Genomic DNA, 10,543 nt, shown 5'->3' with positions numbered 1-10,543 from the left:
GTGATTTTGTGCGTTTTGTAGTAGATCTGTTGAAATAAGTCCTAATTTAGGGTCAGAACTTTTAAATGAGAGAAAACACTCTGATTAATATTCAGAGAATTATTTTATTTATGCAGCTTGAAAATGCTTTTTGCTCTCTGTAACCATAAGATACTTAAAATTACAGGGGACACCTGATCCAAGTGTTTTTGTTATTTTGAAACTGACAAGACGATTCAAGTATACTTTGAATATAATGTTAACAATACAATGACCACATGCGTGTGAAGTGACATTTAAAATGAACCCCACTGTTACTCATTCATAACAAAAATGGGTGCAATTCTTAGAAACCTTTGAGGTCATTGTCAGCTGATAGCCGGGAGAGCTCTGACACAGAGGAGCCTCTGTGGAGTTGCCATGTGACCCTCTTTGGCCCCACGTCCCCTGCCACTGCTTGTGATGCCCTGGTGACAGCCACTGTCAGGGGAGGAGCCTGCGACCTTTGCTTAACTAATGGATCCTTCATCATGCCCTGTGCCTTTAGCATGAGCCCTGTGTTTATTGCTCTTTATTTTAAATTAAATCCACAGCAGTGCCCATCCATCATGGTCGCCCATGACCTTTACTGGAGGTGATGACTTGGCCCAGGAGAAGGCATCGCGCAGGTTTAAAGCAACCGACCGCACCAGAAGGGACAGTTTCTTTGACGTATGTCATCTCAAATGTCTCAAATGTAAACTAATTGCCTTGATCAAATCAAGTGTCTGGTAACCTTTATGATTTTACTCATTGCCAAATCATCTTTTTCCCTTATGGTTGACTATCTCAGGCAAGATGTATGGACGTTAACTCTGTGCTGCGCTTTGGCAAAATATCGATTGGCTTTTAATGGCTTAACATATCAAATTTGTACATGAAAGTGTGTATTTTTTGTCATGTATAAGCTCAGTTGTAGTGTACTTTACTAGTGTACTGTGTAGCTTTTGAAATCTTTTTTGTAAAATTCGATTTAAAATGACATTCCATCTTTCTACCATCTTTTCCATTGATGCTTGCAAGACATCTTGCACACAAGTGCAAAGATCATGCCACCTAGTTAAGGCATATTGAGTAACCACACTGAGGCTGGCCCTTGAAGTGAGCTGCTTGCCCTCAACAGTAAAGTGCTGTCTTAAGCTGGGAATGCTGATCACTGCTGTACTTTGCTTTCCCTGCTGAATAAGAGAGTGCCATAGTACTCTGTAGAGATTACTCTCTGCTGTGATAAAACATCAGCTATAAAGGAAGAGTTCCCCAGTGGCTGATAAGATCTGCCCTCTAGGCTTTCTCAGGAAAATTGAGAGAGTAGAAGAGACAAGAAAGTACTTACACCTCTTGCTGTACTTCATTTCAGTAAGACTTTGGAATGTTCTAAGCATCGGCTCCTCTAATAGTTTGTCATGTTCCATGTGGCTAGCTAAAGATCAACACATGCTCTTCCTTGAATCAAACAAGCACTAAGGAGGGATATAATTGGCTGCAATTATGAGCACAGCATTTAGCTCAGAGTGAACATTCACTATGCAGCATGTGAGGCTTTTGACGTTTCTTGTCATCTTTTTAAAAATCACCACTTTTGCTTGCTCGAATAACTATCCATTTCCCTTTTTGCAAATTGTCAGAATTGGGATCACAGAGCATTTTTGTACCGTTTTTTTCCCTGTGCACATTGTAAAAGCTCTGCATTCTATGAGGCAGAGTGCTTTTATGGCACTTTTTTTCCTGTAAAAATGGATCTCAAAGAAAAGGAACAAATTACATTATGCAATTTGAGTGGTTTAATGTGGGATTAGAGCTTGCAATTATACCTGTATGGTGCAGAGATTTCATCCATAAAACCCACTTTACAGTGCTTTTGGGGGTAGTGAGATATTGTTATCTCTGCAAATGGAATATGTACAATGGAAAGCAAGATAATGATTGACAGGACACTGTACAATTATCCCAGTAATCAGCTCGAGCATGTTTTTAATAAAAGCCCCTCAGGCTGTGTTGAATGCTGCTGTTCTTGCTGGTCATTGCGTTGAAGAGCAAATATAGAAGATGCCCCTTTTTCCTTCTTATGAATAATTAACACTGCTATAAATATGAAATTAACTGGATCAGGACATTTTACTATTACTAATGGTCACAGATTTTAATTAATTCACTGAATTAACTTTGAGTTTGTACGTTTATTTTCATCTCTACCTCAGTGATCACTATCTAAATATACGTGTGTGGATGTTTGTGGATGTAGTTGTTGCAGGCATGTGAGCACAGGACAAAACATTATCAGGCTGCACAGGTCAGCTTGATACCCAAACCACAAATATGACTCACGCAGTTTTTTTTTTGAGTCTTTTACATATCAAGCAGGCTCCAGTAAAGAATATCAACCCATCCTCTCTTCTCTGACACACAATCTAAAAGATAACACGTGTACAGACCAGTGACATGATAATGGTTATCTATTTATTTTTATTATTTTTATTTACATTCTGGGGACTTTTGAGGACAAAAACAAGCCATAACCATCGCATTTTGCCTGAAGGCCTCGCTTAATTTTTTGTAAGGCTTGCCCGAGGCTAGGTCTCCTTTAAAGGAGTGTCAGTTTAATATTCTTTGAAGTGATGGAAACTCTGGCTTTGCTATAGTTGTGGGTGTTCATTGTCCCATGACTTGAAAAGAAGGAGCAGCTGGGTTTTCTTTGAAGTATTGAACTTTTTGTCCATCACATTTTATAGAACCAGCACAACAATGACTTAACAACTCAATGAGGTATCATTTGTACCACTAAAAGTTGAATTCTAGTTGATGTTGAACCATGGGGCAAGAGACCAGTGAACATTTTTTCTATACACTTTTGAAAGAATGAACATGAAATAATTCTTCAAAAACTTTGATGACGGCAACTCACAACTAAGATGTAAAAATTAATTATGATTAAATTAAATTAATGTTGCAGAACTGTTCTGTTATTGCAGAAAATGGTCTGATCATCGATAATTATTTGCTTTAAAAACTACTTCCAGCATAGGGTGTGAACATTTGGAGACCTGTTGAAGGTGTAGGTGACACAAGAAATACAATCCAGGAAGCCTGAAGTGTCACACTCTGCTTAAATCTAAGTGTTTAATAAATGTAATTTGTTTAAATTAAGAAAAACACTTGCTCCTTTGTAAATCCCTCTATGCAGTCCTGTGATTTAGCAGCTTGTCGAACAACATGATTTTGGCCATGCTTGAATTGTCAGACACATTACTGTAGAATACTTTGGTATACAGAGGAGATCATGGTCGACACAGTGACTGCAAGGCGCCCAGGTCCTGTCGGTGCAAAACAAGCCCAAATCATCGCCCCCCCTATCACTGTGTTTGTCATTTGGTTTGAGGTGTTTGTGCTGATGTGTGCTACCATTGTTTTTTTTTATTTTGCTTTGTTTTTTTAGAGGCTTTCTCCTGGCAACCCTTCCAAACAAGCCATACTTGTTCAGTTTTTTTCTAATTGTATCACCATGAACTTTAACATTTAACATGCTGAGTGATGCCTGTAGAGTCTGACATCTAGCTCTTGAGTTTTTGAAGTCTGACCTTGAGGTGAATTTGCTAGGGCGTTCGCTCTTGGGCAGATTGTGTTAACATGCATCTGAATGCTCCACACCAGCAGTCTGGTCTCTTTTCTATTTCTAATAACTGCAGATTTAAATAGGTGGGAAAAACACTGTGTGTCAAGATCAGTCTTTGCCAGCAGCCAGTACATAACCAGGGACATGTTGTTGCTGCTTCCATTTCTGCATATCAAATATAATGTTTCTGACAAATATAATCAGTGGTCTAAAAAATAACCATGGAGTCAAATCAGCCTCTCACTGACACTGTAGGTAAAGCTGAACATTAGTGCAGGTTGAAGTGTTGTTGGATTGGATTACATTAAATTGCCCAGGTGAAGCTAATATACTGATAAACCTGTGTAAGTGTTGTTTTAGTTCATTGTAGGAAAAAAAACATGTTGCATTTCCAATAACAGTGTGAGGTATCAACCATAAAATCAGTGTTGTTGCTTGTTTTTACCTGATTTCATGAGCTTTTCTTGTCATTTCTGAACTTAGTTGTCTTCCTCCAGATGATGGGGACCTAGATGATGCCCCACAAAATGTATCAAAGTGCCTTGTAACAGCGTCTTCAAATAGCCCTGCTAAAACTCTAAGTATTCAGTGGATGTTTTTCATGAGCTTGTATACCTTTTACTGCTAATTTGCTATTCACTTTAAGAGCACGTTCGAAATTGCTTCATGGTTACAAGCCCATAGGTCAGTGACTTCAAGGTCAGTTTTATTGTTAGAATTTGAAACTAATGAATATGCGAAACAGAGTAGAAAGCTCCTGCACTATATGGCCTTTTATGAGCTCTGCAAAACCAGAGTTAATGAGGGTGAATATAAGCATTTAATTCATTATTTTAAAGGGACAGATATCTGCTTTAGCTCTTGGATGACATAAAGTACATCCTGAAAACATGCCCATAATGCATTATCATACAAATTAAACTACTAATTTTTGCTTTTTAATTGTATGTTTTTTTGTAAGATAGGAATTATCTTATACTTTCTTTATATTACAACAGTCGTGCTAGACTGTATCAAAATAAAATGCATGCATTTGTCACAGGGATTATTGTGAATATGATTGTATTTGTCTTTACTGTATATAAAAAATTTGCTTTATTTTTTATATACATGCATATTCACATTTTAAAAACTCTATTCTGCTTTTATTGTTGCTGTTAGAAAAAAAAGACATCGGGTGAGGTCTGGTAAACCAGACACTACTACAAAGATCCCCAAAGTCTATAGATAGGGCCACCAACCTCTTCCTTGGTATAATCTCCCCACCGTGGAGCTATCTTGTCTGTGGGGATGAAATGGAGCTGTCTCCTGTTATCTGGCAGGATTTGGTCCACTGGGAAAGATCTGGCTGCTTTGGGAAATGAAAGCAGTACATTGAAGGTGACCATAACTCTCTGTATGGTATATTCCACTGACCCCTGTGGCACAGACAGCACAGTACAAACACATACTTTCAGATATAATCTACACAAACAGTACACAATAACAACGATAGTCTTACTGGATCATAAAGCCAGGTGGCCATATATGGTCTTTGTCCTTTAAGTTGTATCTCTGTTTTCTATCAGCACTTTGTGCTGTCTTACCATAATGGACTTGTCTGGGATTTAAACGTCAGGTCACCACTTTTTCCCAGACTCATCAGGATACAGGATATTGAAACAGATAAATGAAAAGGAGCTGAAGGATAGAGAGGTGTGGAGGCTGTAAATTGTCCTGGCATAGACCTGTAATATTCCAGTTGTGCAACGTGAGATATATTGTGCTTTAAATGATTGCGATCTTAGCTATATGGTTCAGAATGACTAGTGTTAGGTGGGACATTTTTTTCTACAACAATCTTCTTAAAATGTGAAAGAGATTTAAAGTTAGCTTGGTTTGGTACAAAGCAATATAACATAAGTTATTTCTATAAGCTGGTAGTTGCTACTGACTTTCTTTCTCCTGGCTTACATCACAAAAAATGTGTTGTTAGAAAAAGTGTTAATCAGTTAGTTATTTAAACCATGAAGCTCAAGCAGGATATTCCTAACATAGCATGTCATTTGAAGCAAACACACAGTAACCAAGATACTGAAAGGTTTTACAGTAAGTAACGTGTGCAACATCACATTTTTTGTGTTGTCGGCTTTGTAAACCACACAAAAACAACTTTACACCTTGACATTTACACCTTGATATAAAGTATATAATTTCAGCTTCGCTTACAGTCATATGGATTAAGATGTCAAATGGTATTATGCACAAGAAAAGAACTTTATGGAGCTGCTGTTAACATGACAGCAGTAACGCAGGCAAGCCTGTCCTGTTGTTCTTGGCCCGGGTTGCTTCCCAAGAATGTGCTTGCACAGACTTATTATTACCCATGCCCTTCAGCTCAATGATCCTTCTGACAAAGGACTTTCGGGTGGGTTGGTAAGGGGGACAAGGGTGCTGAATAATTTGTATGTTGAGCATGTCTTCAGGAGAAACATGAGAAACACTCACTCATATCTGATCTGGCACAGGACCAGAACCTTGAGCAGCCTTAGGAGAACAGGAGTGAGAGAGTGAAAGAAAAAGGTAAGGAATAGAAAGGTCAAAGTATTTTCTCCCTGGATCACACTATCCTGTGTATCGACTGCATTTTATGTTAGTCTGTATTTTCCTCTAAAGCCAATAAATAGCCACATACAGATTAGTATACTGTACTTTAAACCCCCATTTAACCTTTGGTCAGATATCGCTGCCCTACAAACACATTATTAAGGACCTGCTTTGATTTAACCTTGCCTCTGACAGTGTAATGAAATATCTTTAAGTATCAACTTGTGGTATCTCCTCTGAATCCTCTTCTTCTCTGTAACCAACTGAACTGGTGCTTGGAGTGAATAAACTGTTTACTCTATGGATCGCAGCACTGAAATATCTTCCCCTGCAGAGTCTTTAAACTCAGAATAACACACTTCTCCAACAGACTTTTACACGTAGCTGCAGTGTGACCGCAAATAAGGAAAACATGTCTGCATTGTTTTTGTAGGCTGACATCTGGGATGTATATTTGTTCATGATTTGTAAAAATGTAAGAAGAACAGTATAACACAAAGCAATGCTGCATGTGTACAAGATGTTTTACTGAAACTTTGTAAATGGATGGCAAAAACGGAAAAAATGTCAGTTTGCTGCAAAGCTGCAAACAACTGTTGACTGTAGGAAACACTTTCATGTCTTTGTCAGTTAGTATGCAACATTCACTGTACTTATAGACACAGTGTTAACATAAATAATGGACACATGTAAGATGAATCCTTTGTGAATGTAGCATCAATATCTTAAAGACAGAAGAAGTCCTAAACACTCAAAGGTCCCAGATGACCTCTAATTTGCTGCCTGTAAATTCAGATAAAACTGAGGTTGTTGTACTCGGCCGTATAAATCTTCAAAACATGGTGTTCATCCAGAAACACTGTGAGAAATCTTGGAGTCATTTTTGTCCAGGATATGTCCTTCAGTGTACATGTTAAACAAATATGTAAGACTGCTTTTTTTTTGCATTTGCGCAATATCTCTGTAATTTGAAGCAATGTGTCTCAGAGTTACGCTGAAAAAATAGTTCATCTATTCATTACTTCTAGGCTCAACTTCAGTTGATCCACAATGCTTCAGCAAGAGTACTGACAAGAAAGAGAGAGCATAGTTATCCCATATTAGCTACTCCTCATTAGCTCCCTCTTAAATCTAGACGCAAATTTAAAATCCTTTTCCTCACATGCAAGGTCTTGAATAATTAGGCCCCATCTTATCTTGACGATGCCTTGGTACCATATCACCCCAGTAAAGCACATTTCCCTCAGACTGGTGCATTACTTGTAGTTCCTGAGGTATTTAAAATTAGAATAGGAAACAGCACCTTCAACTTTTAAGCCCGTATTCTGTTGGACCAGCTCCCTGTTTGGATTTAGGTGGCAAACACTCTACTATATACTTCTAAGATTAGGCTTAAAATGTGCCTTTTTGATAAAGCATAGTTGGGGCTGGATCAGGTTGCCCTGAGCTATCCCTTAGTTATGTTACAACTAAGGACTAGGCTGCTGGGGGACTTTATATGATGCACCGAGTTTTCTTCTTCACTCACCACTTTTCACTCTCTGTCTGTTTATACACCACTTAGCACTTAATCATTAGTTATTATTAAACTCTGACTCTCTGCCACAGCATTTTTGTCCTGGCTCCCTCCCCACACCGCAGATGGCTGCCTCTCCCTGAGCATGGTTCTGCTGGAAGTTTCTTCCTGTTAAAGGGAAGTTTTTCCTTCCCACTGTTGCCAAGAGTTTGTTAACAGGGGTGTCTGATTGCTTGGATTTTTACTTATATTATTGTAGGGTCTTTACCTTATAATACAAAGCGCACTGGCAAAGCTGTTGTTGTGATTTGGTGTTATATGATTAAATGTGAATTGAATTGAATTAAATTGAAAATTCAACGTAAATCAATCTTACATGGACTCCTGTGTAGTTTTGCAAGATTTTAATTTTGCTTTTTGTAAACATTTAGTTCCCTGTTTGGCTTCTTGTTTCACAAGTCTGCATGAAGAGCAGACAGTCAGCTGTTGACTATACCACCAAACTGTTACCACTAGCATTAACCAGGCTGCTGGGAGTACATGCTGCCACCATAGCGGTAGCTGTAATAATTGGGCAGGGACTTCTCTCTCCCAGACTGGGCACAGGGGTTGGTGTGTATGCTAATAAGCGGAGCAATTAGCCTGCGGAAACACATCTAAAAAGACCTTATCTGCATTAGCCCCCTCAGACACCGCACCAGCGGACACAAGGTCACAAACACACTGCTAACCTCTTATGAAGCCCAGCACCTCAAGTCACACAAGCTCTTTCAAGGTCTGAAGTGTGTCTCGGAGCTGTTTGAGAGCTTCTCGTGTTTTTCCTGAGATTTTGTATGTTTTGTCTGCTGGAGAACAACAGCAGCAAAATATGTCACTGGCAAGCAGACAGAAGATCCCCTGTTGGGCAGCATTGATTCAGACTCCTCTTTCTTGGTGCACGATCGGCTCATCCCGTGTCCTGAGGGTGTAATTAGGAGACAGGTCAGAAAAGGTCCAGCAATGCCTGTTGCACCAGTGTGGCACAAATGACCCATCATCTGGTGTGACAATAATGACATGTGGCGGTGGAAGCAATGATGACAGGCAGCCAGCAGTCGTAGTTGTCATCATCATCATCATCATCACCACCGCACATGAGATGATTATGGGAATAACGGGCAGTTGAACTCTCCCTGCTGCTATCACAAATGGGCTTTTATCTTCAGGGCCACTGCTTAATTTTGCAGATAAACAATTTGAAGATAACTACAAGGTTATTTAGTGTTTTTCACTTGAAAATGATATTGAAATCTTTGCTAATTGTTGCATGACTAGATTTTTTAACTCTGTGATGCGTCTGTGAATTTTCTTTGTATGGTATAATCGAATTCCAGTGGGGATTGAAGGCTTGACAAATCGTGTTTGACCCCCAACCCACAGCTGCAGATTGTGCAGAGCATAATTAGAAAGTGTTTGTGCGCGGCTGACATTTAGATATTTGAACAAGCTTTGTAATATTCCTAGAGGGGAAGTTTTGAATGTCCTTTATTTGATTGTAACATTTATTGGAAGGTTTGCCATAGCACATACAGTTACATTGCTGTTAGTCCACTAAAAAAATTATGTCTACTTTAAGTAATTTGATTACATGTAAATTGTCCATGTAATGTTGTTATGTTACAGTGCAAAATATTAAATTTAATGGAATTTGGTCTAATTAAATATACTTGGTACAGATTATACCAATCACATTTTCACATGATTAATTATCTGAACAAATAAACCTTTTTATTTTAATTTCAGCTGCATTTTACTCAAAATTATTGCTTAATGTCTATTAATGGTGAAGATTTTTTTTCTTTTTTTTGAGCGTGTGTGCACTGTTGCTACTTTGCATTGATTGTGTTGCATATAATTGCAGTGTACCCAAACCAAACCTATTATTTGGAACAGAAGCATTTTTTCCTTTCAATTAGTTGTATTGTCGATTTTTTGTTTCTGGTGAATGCTTTCTAATTTTGCAGTTCTGTCTACAGCCTGGAAGTATATTAACACAAGACTTAGGGTTAATGCATAATTCATAATTTAGTACTAAAAAATATGAAGTTTACAGTTTCTTTTCCACTGCTCTCATATTTCCGCTAAACTTCTTTAAATCCAGTAGGGAGGGGGAGGACACACGGGGCTCATAACTGCAGAGTTCAGAGAGAGGGCAAACCAGGAAGCTCGTACGTTCTCCCTCTAATGCAGAGCTCACCATCCAGTATTCAAGTGAACTTGTGCTCTTTGCTCCACCACTAACTTTACAGTTATTTTTTGCCAAACTAAGTTGAATTAATACCCAAGTATTAATATGACCAAAATATTTTCTACTACTAACACACTATTTCCACATAAAACTGCATAATTTTAGCTTTGTCACAAGCAGGCTCCCAGGTGCTGTCCCCCTTTAGGTCTCCATACTAAGGAGCAACAACTATATACAGTAATTGCTGTCATTAGATGTGTTATAGTCAGGTCTAAACTTCTGTTTGTACTTGACATGAACAGGAGCACAGACCTGAGAGAGTGTTTGCATTTCTGTTGAGCCCTAATGAAACATGACTTATTTTTTCATTTGATTGCTTGAATTGCGTAGGACTCAAAACCCTCAAAGTTAAATTCTTATTCAGACATTTATACAAAGAATCATAGTCTGCATGGGCCGAAGACATCTTTTCTTAAGCTTTAAACACAATGCATATATCACAAACAAGAAAGAAATTTATAATACTTAAAGATTGTCTTTGGCCCAGCATTCTGTCCAGTATAACAGCAGTGTGACTGAGGCAATA

General features: G+C 38.4%; 1 protein-coding gene across 1 annotated transcript in view; it reads left to right on the top strand.

Moving 5' to 3' along the window:
- Window positions 1–510: 510 nt before the first annotated feature.
- The window catches only part of lg19h14orf180 (linkage group 19 C14orf180 homolog), an 89,099-nt gene continuing 79,066 nt past the window's right edge, over window positions 511–10,543 (top strand). Inside the window, exon 1 of the mRNA XM_085441034.1 lies at window positions 511–690. The gene's annotated coding sequence lies outside the window, so the exon portion shown is untranslated. The remainder of the gene's footprint in view (window positions 691–10,543) is intronic.

The sequence above is a fragment of the Copadichromis virginalis genome, linkage group LG19, assembly GCF_057382275.1.
Source record: "Copadichromis virginalis isolate Kocher_CV1m ecotype Utaka linkage group LG19, C_Virginalis_male_GT1.1, whole genome shotgun sequence".
NCBI classification, from domain to species: Eukaryota; Metazoa; Chordata; class Actinopteri; order Cichliformes; family Cichlidae; genus Copadichromis; species Copadichromis virginalis.
This window is presented reverse-complemented; position numbering and strand designations above follow the sequence as displayed.